This window comes from Neopsephotus bourkii, unplaced genomic scaffold (assembly GCF_033783945.1).
Source record: "Neopsephotus bourkii isolate Nb327-2 ecotype Australia unplaced genomic scaffold, CSIRO-AGI_Nbou_v1 NB_1637, whole genome shotgun sequence".
Lineage (NCBI taxonomy): Eukaryota > Metazoa > Chordata > Aves > Psittaciformes > Psittacidae > Neopsephotus > Neopsephotus bourkii.
Genome location: NW_026902112.1, coordinates 241,056 through 254,767, shown reverse-complemented (window position 1 = coordinate 254,767; position 13,712 = coordinate 241,056). Strand labels below are relative to the sequence as shown.

General features: G+C 41.7%; 1 protein-coding gene across 6 annotated transcripts in view; it reads right to left on the bottom strand.

Annotated features, from left to right (window-relative positions):
• Positions 1 to 13,712, bottom strand: part of ENOX1 (ecto-NOX disulfide-thiol exchanger 1) — a 375,494-nt gene that overhangs the window by 149,605 nt on the left and 212,177 nt on the right. The gene's annotated exons all lie outside the window — the stretch shown is intronic.

The window sequence follows — 13,712 nt, the reverse complement described above, 5'->3', positions numbered from 1 at the left end:
GGCCTTTTAACACACTGTTTTCTGCTAAAGGCCACCAACCACTTTAGATACAGGACATCCTCCCACACCAATGTATTTCAGACAACAGAGAAAGCACCCAAAGCAAGTCTTGAGCAAACACACTTCAACAACTTCACTTAAAGGCTGAATACTTAAGTGAGATGTGCTGGAATGCTTTCTTAGTGCCATAACATACCAGTCATTTTAAGTTGTCTATCTATGCTATTGCTTATTCAGTTGGACCTGAGAAAAAAATATAAAAATGCACCACACTTAACAAATACCTTCTCCCACTCTACCATACAGTGTCCTTACCTCATGTTTACTACAGTTATTTCAAGCAGATACAATATAAAGGGTTGGTTGGTTGGTTGGTTGGGGTTCTTTTCAAGGGGAAAAAAAAAAAATAGAGACCAAAGCAAGCTGGGACACACTTCCAGAAAGAGCATTTTAGTTTCTTGGCTAACCCAAAGTGAAATCACTCCCATGCCATCTCCTGTAAGAATGGAGTGATGGGAAAGCCTTGTCTGTGGCAGAGCCCTGGGGACAGTATCATACAGTCCATCAGAAGCAGGTGAGCCTTGTTATTGGATTTCCAAATGAACAAAGGCTGCTCTCTTCTAGCCCCAGAAGACCAGGAGACAGTTAAGTATCACGTGGTAGCATTATGTATGGAAAATCTATTTTAAGAATTTTTTTAGAAGTTTCTAAAATGTATTCATTATCATTTTTCTTCTCCTTCAAAGCCTGTATAATTGAACTCCTGGAGTTAATGCAGCCTGTCTTTTTCGGCAGAGATTCATGGGGGAAAAAGAATCCTTGTCGATCAAACTATTTTCATATTTTTTAAACATGCTTTTATCATTCGACCAAATTGTGACAAGAGGTGACATTTAAGTGTCCTTGGTTAAGTGCTTGGGTAATCTGCAGAGCCCTTTTTTTGCAGAGTACTGAAGCGATCTGAAATCATATTGATCAAAATTTTATGCAAGACCATCAAGTATTCTCCCAGTGACAAGTGCTAAGTGAAATTCTAGAAAAAGAGGTTTAGGCGTGTTCTGTTTGTTTTAATTCCAGGTTTCTGGTGATGAATTCTGCTTAAGAGAAAAACTCGCTATCTCTTCTATCAACTTACATCTATCCTTACTCCAAAAACTGCCATCCCCTCTTAGCACATCACACTCAGGATCTTTTCTCCAGCTACAAGCTCTAAATTAGTAGTGTCCTTCCTGCTCTCATTTATCTTGTATTACTTGTATTCCTCTTAGTATATCTCCTATTCTTCTCCGTTTACCTCCCAATACTTTTCCTTGCTTTTCTTTGTTTGCTTGCTTTTGGGTTTTTTTAATTTCCATCCATTGACTCCACACTTCCCTTTACAATGGAGGCACAATTCTTGCCTTAATCTGCCATGGGCCATTTCCTCATCCAAATATCTCATCACAGCCAAGACAGTATCGTTTGTGCTGTTTTCTTAGGGGAGGAAGGGATTCATTTCACCTAACTTCAGCCAATGCAGATATTTATGCCTGAGTTTTCCTGCTGCCCTCATTGCAAATGGAGAGGACCAGATACTTTGACAGCCTGTTTCAGACACCTACATCTACTAGGCAATGAAACACACCTTGGAAGTACACATCTCACTTCTCTGACTAGAATTCTACACAGCAGTTCTGGATATGGGCATCTGTTTTGTTAGACACGCATGGGATGACATGAACTGGGCTGAGTAAATTGTGCCTTGGGAATGCAACCACCACTCAGCAACCTGCATGCCGTATGAATCCCAATGAGACACTCAGTCAGAGGGACTCAGCTCCCACTCCTGTCCTTTGCCTGCCTGATAACTTCAGCACAGCGAACCTCAGGAGAACAGAAATCATGAGTCAGCTTGCAATAGCTCATAAGAATGTCCCCAAATATAGATACATACGGATATTTGGAGAGATAATTTGCCTTCTGGTTCTTTTTTTCCCTGCCTGTCCTCAGTGAATATATCAACATATGACTATTAGTGTTTGACAACGGGAGCTCCCACTCAAACACATTTCCTACAACTGTGATGCCCTACATCTTTCTGGTCTCTAAAGAGGTAATTCATCCTGGACCTTTTCTTCCTACTTCCAAATAAATCCCATCTCCTCAGTTCCTTCTCTTTACCAGACACTTAACTCCCTTGCTCCTTGTAGCTTCCACTTTAAAGATCAGCGTAGATCACACACCCCTCTCAGCTACCACAGTCCCCTATTTCTGCTCATCAGCCTAGTCCAAGATGCTACTGCCTCTCTTTATCCTTTTACGCCATGTTTGGGGGCAGCATCTTATTTTGATTAAGTGAAGACAGCTATAGGAAATTTCCCTCTGTCCTTTCCCTTTTCCCAGGTTGCTTGCTGTGGGTAAATAAGGGGAGCAAAGATGTTTTCCCACAACCCACATGATGGAGCAGAGTTTCTGTATTCTCTCTGCTCCGTCATACCCATCAGCTTTCAGCAGAGGTTGAACTAAATTGCTAAGCAGAGCCAGGAATTTTGTATGTTTTCTGAACAGTTGTGTATGGGATAGCTAAGTTACTGCAGGACTGCAAACTTAGGAACTGTTGTGTATGGGATAGCTAAGTTACTGCAGGACTGCAAACTTAGGAACATCACATATTCTGTGGGTGTGATCTCCTTCACAGGACACTTGGACACCTGCTTTTCCATTGAGGGAGAAGCAAGCCATATTTAACACAAGGTCAGATAAGGAGAATACCAGTTACTGTGCATCAGCTGTATGCTGTGCAGGTAACAAAAATGATTTTGAGGTTTCTTCCTCATAACTATCTGCCAGGGAGTCAGGGCAGAGGAGGCTTGAAGTGCAGATAAGGGTGAGGATAATAAGCCCTTAATCTCTCCAGATGGGCCTGCTGTACCTTTACCAGGACAACAAGCCTCCCCTTCCCTTTTCCCTGAAATGCCTTTTGTATCTGCATTTGCCTTCTTCAATTTAAACTGCACTTCTTCAGGGCAGGAAATCATGTAGATTTTCCCCCAGGCAGGGCTAAAACGTACTAGAGACCTGGCACTCTCTGTGCTGTAATTGGACTGATGCTGGCTTTAGCCAGGAGCCCCCAGGCCAGGAATGTCAGCGAGAGAGAGATGTTGTTGGGGTCCAGGGGCAAGGCCACCCTCCCACCAGGCTTCTGCATAGCACCTTGTGTAGCCAGGCTTTTGTCCCTTTTGAGACTCTTAAGATGCTACTGTGATGTAAAACTCAGAACAGTGATGAAGACAGCATGCCCCTCTACTCATGCAGGCCCTCCCCCCTTTCGCATAGTTAATAGTCATTTCACCCACCATTTTACGAAGTGTTGCATGTTTATTTGTCTTGACTTATTTGAATTACAAGCTCTTGAGGGCAGAGAATTTGCCTTTATCTATGTTGGTAAAGTACAATGTCAATTTACAGTACTATATAAGAATTTTCTAATAACAAGGGCAATAACAAGAATAATGTATTTACTTTACTGTAATATAGTATTTCCAGGCTTCAAGATACAATCAGAAACAACCCAAAGTCAACAACAAGACCAAAAAATTTGCAGAATCTTTAACTGTGAACCAGAAGGCATGAGGACACTATGTGAAACATTGGTAAATTAGTTACTTATGTCCATAAACAGCAATTGTTACTGCAATAAAAATCCTTGCAAATTGGCCCTCTGGAAAATATAAAGCAGAATGCAACCAGTGTAAACCAGCAGAGTACTGCTTCACATGTGTATTATAAGGGTCACAAATGGCCTTCTAGTTACTTTTTAAACAAATGCAATGTTAATACTTTCTCACTGTAACATTATGAATAAAGCATTTGGCCTGTAGCTATGAATATGGTAACTGATGGCTTTTGACTTGTTTATATTTTCATCCAGCAAACTTCTGTACCATGCTCTCCTGGGGCTAAATCTTGACTTCAACCTTTGAATGTGCAGAGGACATAGCCCATGTAAAGGGCACTTGGGCGCAGCAGGTTCTCCAAGCCTCCCCCAGGGTAGCCTGATGGCCACCACTCAGTACCCTCCCTACAGCAGCACAGAGCTCTTCTGGCACACAGGAGGAAGAACAGGCTTTCAGGGTCAGTGTCCATACCTCTTTGGTCCCATCTCTGCTCTTGTTGTTAATGGTTTCTTTGTTTCTTAAGCTCCAAGGTATCAAATTAATCAAAATAATTGTGATGATGCAAGGGATTAAGCTGACAGGAAGATGAACTGCCCTTGTTCATCCAGGTGATACTACAGGAGGTGCAATGCAGACACATGTAGAGAACAAAGCCCTGTCCCTTGAATTTACAGTCTGAATAGAAAATGCTTTGTGAGACCGGTGCATTTCTGTCTAAAATATATGGTTTAATTTAGGAGTGCCTGGGTGACACTAGTGGTCAGGTTAAATGACCTCTATGTACCTTCTTGCCTGAAGCTCAGAGCAGCAGCAAGTGGAGCAGTTTGAATTGGTCCCATTTATTATTCTTTTAATTGCCTTCTAATATTTCTTTCAGTAGGGAAGACTAATAGACCCTTTCCATCTCCAACTGTCTTCCAAACTATCCAAAATCACAGTCCAGCCAAAACAAATAAGGAGTCTTCAGTTCTCTGGAAATGCAAAAGCAGATGGCCAGGGATCCAGGAGATTCCTGATTCTCATACAGTTTTGCAATAGACATCAGGCAACTAGGTTAAACTGTCTGTGCCTTGATCCCCCACCCATGAAATGGTGTAATCCTTTCTTTATCCCACACTTTATTAATCTTGCCTAGTCAGGCTGTTCCCTGCTTATGGGGTATGTCCAGCATCACAGGACCATGACCTGGGCCTAGAGATAACACAGCATTGCATTACGTTGAGGAATATTCTTTTTCCTAGCAAAAATCAAAACCAAAGCAGAGTAAAACAAACAAAAAAGGAAAATGATTACAATTTCTTATGGAACCACTGTCTATCTGAGTGTGGAGAAAATAGCAAGTTTCCTTTAAAAGGACTTGCAATGGAATTCACACTCTGTCAGGTGTAAATTACAGCCTGTAGCTCATCTTGTTCTATCTACAGCCCCTTTCTTAGTCATGCATAGCAGCAGTGTACAAAAATATTTCCTGCATGTGATCAAACGAGTATGGGCACTTAAGATGCAAATAAAATATGAGACTTTAAAAAAATTGTTTACTGGTATCTTAAAAGAAAACTAAAAGTTTGTAATCAAGCCAGGTAAGTGATTTACTTGGGAACACAATTGTGCTTGGGAACACAATTCAAATAAATCGATGAAATATTTTCTTTAGGAAGTTACAGGGAACTGAGATAGCTAAAAATAAATGGGGGGAAAAAATAAAATCCCAGGAGCACGATTCTACTGTGCAGACACAGATATAGTATAGACATATATAGACACAGATATAGATCACGTAAGTCCTGACCATAATAGAGCTGCTCAGTGGAATAGCATGGGAGAGATGCTTTTCATCTTTTCTTCCACAGTGTTTTACACAAGACCTTCTGATTGCATATGCTTTAGGACATCTAATAGATCACCTCAAGCAGATACCTATGCCATACTAAACACTGCAGAAACCCAGTTTCATCTGTGCTCATATGTGAAACAGTAAACTCCTCCCCAAGTCCCATGAGTTGGTGACACTGCAAAGTGCATCACTGACACACAGTGAAGCATCACCAGCACACAGTGAAGCATCACCAACTTTGGAAGGAATTGCCAGATGGAGTTGCAGCACTCTGTTGTGATAGTCCATATTTCAGGGTACAAACAAGATTCCAGCCTTGGTAGAAATTCAATGCTGATATCTTCTTTAGGACAACTGTGGCTTGGGGCAAAGAAGCAGTGTATTCAGTTTAATTACACAGGCAGAAATGCCTGAGCTAGGAAATTCTCTCTTTTAAGTTGGCAATTTCCTTTTATTCAGGAATAGTTTAAAAAATTTTAATTATTAAGCTATCTATACAAAGACTATACCTAAGCTTTACTACTGATTAGCTCTCCAAATGCTTATCAGTTGGTGAAGACTTGATATCTGCCGCAACTCAGAGGAGAAGCACTAATTTTCTAGATGATAATCAAAACCTTTCTTTGGGTACTCAAGCATTTGTTTGTTTGAATAGTGCATGAATAAAAGTTTCATGTGGTTTCTCAGTGAATGGAAAGAAATACTATACCTGTCACAAATCATTACAGGTCCTCTGAAGAACCTTAGCTTCCTAGTAATCAACATCTAGGACAGCAAATTCAGCTTAATTGGGGTCCATCTTTCTGAGGGGACTTTAATGGTGGGAAAAGTCATGCTCCATCTCAGTGGGACTAAGATTCATGTATGCAGATCCATCACTGAGAATGGCTTGGCCTCTGTTATCATTAATTGAAGCATATTAAGAGACTTGGCAGAAAAAAAATACCCAAATTTGAAATGTCAAGAGACAGATCCAGCTAGTTTCACATCCTGTTGTTATAATATACCTTAATTACAGTTAATTAGGAAATATTGTTCCTGGTGGAAGAGCATCTGACACAGTTTTTGTGGGTGATTAAACATAGAACAGAATCTGATGCGTTTGTTGAATGCAGGATCTATTTATTATGACTGTACAACTCAGTGTAGAGCATCATTCCTATTACATAACAAAACAAAAGAAAGTCACAGAGCAAAAATATTTGCCTTGCCTTGTGATGCTTCAATATTCCCTGCTGTCTTCCTTAATTTTCTGCTGCTGGCCCCTTAGGACTTTAGAGCATGATACAGCTCCCACTGAAGTTAATCAGAGGCTTCTCACTTGGCTTCAGCTAAGCCACATCAGATCCTAAATGAGCAGAAATAGAGGAAAAGGCTTAGGGAAAACAAGTGCAACAGGGATTGACCTCTGTGCAGTTAGACACAGTGTCAATGAGGGCTTCGATACCATTTGTGAAAGAGTAATCTGTGATTTACTGGAGGAGTGCTATTAGCTGGAATCCTTTCCTCATACAGTATAAAATATAAAAAGTGGAAACCCAGACCAAAGCCATGAGCTCAGCTTCTGCTGGTGTAAATACAGTTTGCTCACACTCATTGATCTGTGGCTGTACATGACCCTGAGACATGTTTTGCTGGGCTGCCTGAGATCATTGCTCATGCTTGGAATAGAAATGGCAGGACTGGTTTTATCACTGAGAAGAAAGCAGTGCATGTCTTCTGCCCAAAAAGTAACCAAATTACCATTTGTGAAGTAATCTTTTTTCTCAGTTAGGAAAAGGTGGATTTAAAAAAAAAGCATTATTGGCTAGATTGCTTGTACTAGAAAAAGCCTTGTTTTTCACAAACTCTGCACAGTGTTTTCCTAAGTGCTCATTTACTCTGAACTGCAACAACTGTGATAAATCATTTGCTATTTACTCTTCAGTGCAACTACATGCTTTGGGCAAAGATTTTTTATTATTATTTATTTATTTTTAAAAGCAAACCCACCTTTTTTTAATGCATTTTTTCCATCTCCAGTGATGGATTTTATCTTTGATATGTGATCCAGCTATTTAACTACCTCTTACTACTTTTCCCATGAATTGTTTATACAGCAACTTGGCAGTGTAATTTGCATATCACAGGAAAGATCCCATTACATGTTCCCAGAGGTGTGGTTTCACCAGCTTTATCACTTTCTGCCACCTATGCATATCCCTGGAGCAGTGTCTGGTTAATCCAGAAAGGCACTTCTTGGCTGCCAATAGTAATTAAACATTAATGGTGCAGTTACAAAATTTTCAGTCACTCAAACCTTATCTCCCCATTGTCTTCAATAAACATAATACTTAAAAAAGATATTTATCTCTTCATAAAAATTCTCATGCCCCAGGAAGATCACAGAGTGTTACATGTATCCTGTTCAGCTGTTGCAGACTCAGCCTAAAATAGTTAGACATGGATCAAATGCACGAAGAACAGTTGAAAAGAAGGGGAACAGAGTAACTCAATGTACAGCAGAGAAACTGAAGAAGACTTGGGGCTGAACACAGTATTTGCTTTCCAGACTCTTTATTTGGTGACTGAAGGGGACAATGGCTCTAACGGCAGGTTTCCTGGTGATGAAAAGCCCATGTTTGGGTACATTCCACATTATTCTTCACCCATTGTATGAAAGATAATAAAATGACAACAGCTTAACTTTCACTGAGAGGAATGTTTCAACAGCACTGTAGCAACATCACAGCATTCAACCACTGGGGATAAGGAGACAAAAATTAAACGGAAGCCAGATCCACACCAAACGTCAACATATTTCCTTGCACAAAGCATTGCTGTCTCCAGATGTTTTCCCAATAAGCAGACAGTCTTGTGCCTTCAAATAGAATCATAGAATCATAGAATAGTTAGGGTTGGAAAGGACCTTCAGATCGTCAAGTTCCAACCCCCCTGCCATGGGCAGGGACACTTCGCTCTAAACCATATCACCCAAGACCTCGTCCAGCCTGGCCTTGAACACTGCCAGGGATGGAGCATTCACAACCTCCCTGGGCAACCTATTCCAGTGCCTCACCACCCTCACAGGAAAGAATTTCCTCCTTATATCCAATCTAAACTTCCCCTGTTTAAGTTTTCACCCATTACCCCTTCTCCTATCACTACAGTCCCTAATGAAGAGTCCCTCCCCAGCCTCCCTATAGGCCCCCTTTAGATACTGGAAGGCTGCTATGAGGTCTCCACGTAGCCTTCTCTTCTCCAGGCTGAACAGCCCCAACTTTCTCAGCCTATCTTCATATGGGAGGTGCTCCAGTCCCCTGATCAGCCTCGTGCCCCTTCTCTGGACTTGTTCCAACAGTTCCATGTCCTTTTTATGCTGAGGACACCAGAACTGCACACAATACTCCAAGTGAGGTCTCAGGAGAGCAGAATAAAGGGGCAGGATCACCTCCTTTGACCTGCTGGTCACACTCCTTTTGATGCAGCCCAGGATACGGTTGGCTTTCTGGGCTGTGAGCGCACACTGAAGCAGACTCATGTTCATTTTCTCATTGACCAGCATGCCCAAGTCCTTCTCCGCAGGGCTGCTCTGAATCTCTCCTCTGTCCAGCCTGTAGCTGTGCCTGGGATTGCTCTGACCCAGGTGTAGGACCTTGCACTTGGCATGGTTAAACTTCATGAGGTTGGCATCAGCCCACCTCACAAGCGTGTCAAGGTCCCTCTGGATGGCATTCCTTCCCTCCCACGTACCAACCGAACCACACAGCTTGGTGTCATCGGCAAACTTGCTGAGGGCGCACTCAATCCCACTGTCCATGTCAGCAATGAAGATGTTAAACAACACCGGTCCCAACACCTATCCCTGAGGGACACCACTCGCTACTGGTCTCCAGCTGGACATTGAGCCATTGACCACAACTCTTTGTGTGCAGCCATCCAGCCACTTCTTTATCCACTGAGTGGTCCATCCATCAAATTAATGTCTCTCCAATTTAGAGACAAGGATGTCGTGTGGCACAGTGTCAAATGCTTTACACAAATCCAGGTAGATGACAACTGCTCTGCCCCTGTCCATCAGTTCTGTAGCCCCATCATAGAAGGCCACCAAATTGGTTAGGCAGGATAGAGTCGTCCAACATACCTTGGAAGGAACAAACATCTTTCTAGCCAAATCTTTCTAGCTTGATTGTCCCTGTCCAAATCTATCTTACAGTAGAAGACTACACACATGGAATTTCGGAAATGCAGACTCAGTTTGGGTGAAATTTGGAGCCTGAGACATATTAATAAGTAGACTTATTAACAAATAGACTTATTAACAAAAACAGCGTTCTCAAGAAGTACCCCAAGCAACAACAGTAACACCCCTTAGCTCCAGACAGTGCATTAGCCACCCAGCACCTTTCTCTATAAGCAATATGAGAAACCCACAAAATCCCTAATACCATAGAAGGCTGGAAGAGAGAGAAGGCATTGATTCACTGACAAAACTAAGGGGCTATTAAGTCAGTGGCCTTTGAGTCACAAAGTCAGCCTCAGTGAACAGTGATTGAATCTTGTTATTCTCCCATAGCCCAAGAGCACGTTATATAGTGTGATAGCTGGCAGTCACAGTGACAGAGCAAAAGGCAGATTGAGCACAGCTGTCCCCTCAAGTCGAGGGACAGCCTGGTGGGCAGGAAGAAAAATCTGAGCTGTTCCTGTATGTTTAAAAGACAGCATATAGTTTTCGAGCCTGTCAGCATGATCCTGTGTGAACGCATTGTGTTTTACTGACATGACACCCTGACATTTTGGTTTAGTAGTACAAAAAAAACACCCAAACAACACCCAAAAGGTAAGGTTATAAAATCAAACATTATGTTTTCTGCATGTTAAAAGAAGTATTGCTTCCACAGAGACCTGGAAGCTCAAACTGCTGCAGCGCTGTGCCAGTACAAGAAAACCAAAAAATGGAACTGACCTGGGTTTCACGGTTCAAGCGTGCCGTGGCAGGGATCCCTCCACTATTTCTAAATTCAAAGCTCAAATAAACACAGTTGTAGTTTCTTGAAGTGGATGCTTTTAATGTAATCTGAACAGGGTGAGAGAAAGGGCATACTCCTGAAGCCTGTATTTCTTAGGTAGAAATAAACCTGCCTGGAGAAACCTGCCTTGTGACTGTCTGCTATTAAGACTGTAGGGGAGAGAGGGAGCGTCTTTGAGTTCACACACTTAACGCTCAGTGGTGTGTCTGCAGAGTGGCAGGAACAAAACAACAGAGAGGAGGGGTTAACCAGAGACCTGCTGGCTAAAATCTATACATCTGGAAATAGAAGGAAGAGGGCTGCATGGTCAAAAAAAGTTGAAAATTTCTAAGAGGGGGATCAGCCACAGAGCTATCAGGCACAAAGATACCTGTCACTAACTGTACCCACTTTTCATCGTGCCCCTAAACCCAAAAGAGCGGTTGTGCTTGTCATGCCAGTCTTTCTGAAAGGATCTAGAACGTTCTCCTAGTCCTCAGAAACAGCACCACTGGAAAGCATCTGTACAGTAAGAAGAAAGAGAGGACAGAGAGATGCATGGATCTCCATCACAATATCTACAATTCCTCAATCACACCCCAAGATCTATTCTCCATCTTGTTTCCCAAGAAAGCTGTTTGCCTCCTGGAGAAATGCCACCATTCTGCCACAATTGCATTAAGAGAATCTCCATGCAGGTCAGATGCAAGCAAAAATGTCTCTGAGCTTGGTCTGAGATTGCAGAAAATCACTTTGCTTGGGGACTGGGGGCCCGTCTACCAAAATTACACCACCTTTCTAATAATTTCCCCTTTATTCACATTTGACATATCAGGCAGGAAAGAGAAGTGCTTGTTGAAGACTTCAGCAGTGAATGCAGACATTGGTCTGGAGCTGGGTCACGACGCACAGCACAAGTCAGAAAGTCTAAACACAGGCAGGGCTTGAGAGGATGAGGCAGAGCAGCTGCCCATTATGCTTGGAAATGCGCAGAGCAAGAACGAGCAAAGCTATACTTTAGAAGAGCTTCATCAGCTGCAAGTGGTAAAGGATACAGCAGACATTTTCCAGATCTGTCACAAGCACTGACATTGGCAGAAATCAGGTAAGGCTGGTGTTTTGTTAACAATCCTCTCTGAACTTTTCTCAGAGAAAGAATTGGGGTACTGGCCCCCCTCAAAAAAAAAAAAGCCCAACAACTCTGTAATAGAATTACTGGACAATGGTACTGAGGAAACACTCATCATAATGGAGAAACATATTGTAAAGCATAATGTAGTACTGTGGTTGCATACATTTTTTGCATACAGAGTATTTATAGATGCTAACCTGGGCAGTTTCATATCTCTAGGTATTTACTCTGTGCTTGTAAAATGAAAAGGCATTTTTCATTCCATCTAGACTGGAAAAGAAAATACATTTAGGTTATAAATTGTTTAGAATTACTTGTTAATGCTATCAGCTTTTCTGTATCTGCTTGTAGGAGGGACAGAAGAGGGATGGATAATGCTTTACTGCAAAATCATAGAGGAGAAAACCAGACAGAAAGCTTTGTTTTTGACGTGTTTAAACTGTTCAAATGACAGGAATCGGTTGCCTTGGAAGCAGATCTGCAGTTGAATGAAACCTTTCACCTGTCCAACATATGAAATATTTATTATCTGAGGGTTACTAGAGATTAAATAAAGCCAGACATACAATGCAGAAAGCAGACCCTGGCTCATCACCTCCATGAAATTTCACAGGTCCTGTGGCAGCCAGATTAGATTTTGCTACAGAGAGAGGAAAGTGGGCTGGGTTGCACTACTGGTATAAGGAGAAATTAAACAAGAGCAAAGCAACATCTTAACTTCATATTTGATTTAACCTGGTTGGTGATGCTGATGCAAAATGCTGATGCTCCTCCTATGTTGTGCTTAGTAAAGCTGCAAAATGTTTTTGTTTCCAATTAGAGAGAAGAACCCACTCTCTTTAGATAACTATTTTTTCCAATAAATTATTCTTGACCACTTGTATCCCCATAAAAAATACCCAGTGTTTTTGTCTTGTAGAAGTTGGTGGTGTGGATTTTTTTCACCTTTCTCTTTTGTGTGGGTTGGAATTAATTTATTATTGAGCTGAAACTTGGCAGAGATCCAGACACAACGCTCTGAAAAATGTTCATACTAAAGTTCAATGATGGGATTCCTTGTTTATTTTATCTCAGAAACTCACTGAGAATTCAGTCCTGCAAAATGGAGCACAGCTGATGCACAAGTGGGCCCATAATCCAGTTCACTTTATTTTTCAGGGAAAAGACTTTCTGTTTCTGCAGACACAACTTTGAGTATGAATAAAAGCCCGAGCCATTATTTAAGAAACTGGCATTTTTGCATAGCTGTTTTCAGAGTGAATCACACTTTGAAAGAACCTTGACATTTTTGTCCTTTATCACATTCATTTTTTCCTCAGAAAATCTGGACTTCCAAGGCCTTTGGCATCCTTACTGTTGCTAAACAGTTTTAACATCTGCAATCAATAGGTGTTGAAATTGCCTGATCAAGCTAAGAGGTAAAGACTAAAGTCCATTGTCATCATATCCTAATTGTACCACAGTAAAGTATAATATTTCTGCTAAGTCTGTATCTGTATGTAAAGTGACTAAAAAGTTGGAGTAAGTGAACACACCACACCAAAATATGATCGCTCCTTTCAGTTCATGCCTCCCTATCATTATCCACTTGGCAACTGCCTGAAGATTTTAGCAGTAAATACTGGATTCAGATAACATCATTTTGAGTTAGACTCTTGGGCGCTGCACAGAATGGATCCTACCCTAACAGTTGAGATGGAATTGAGGTATGAACCAGATGGGGAGGCAAGGAGGGGAGGAAGAAAGTAAAAGAAGGAGCAAGGCAAGAAGCGATATGGTATCCGAATGATGCCATTGTACAAGCTGCTCCACCATGGTTCGAAACTGATGAATACACTGCTGGAAAATGGGGATTCCATTCACAGTAGCAGTTAACATTCCTCTCTAGCCTCTTTCACAACACAACAGACCTTAAAATATTAACTGGTTCCCTGTTCCAACTATGCTGGAACTATAGATAGTCCTGTGCTCTCCTATGCCTTAGTAGGGTGCACCTCTGATCCCGAGCAGGAGCACCTCCCCATCCTTAGCATGTAATACTTAGCTACATGCAGAGGAGAGCAGGCTTTTTCTAGACTCTGCCTTCATTTTTACTGCTTCTG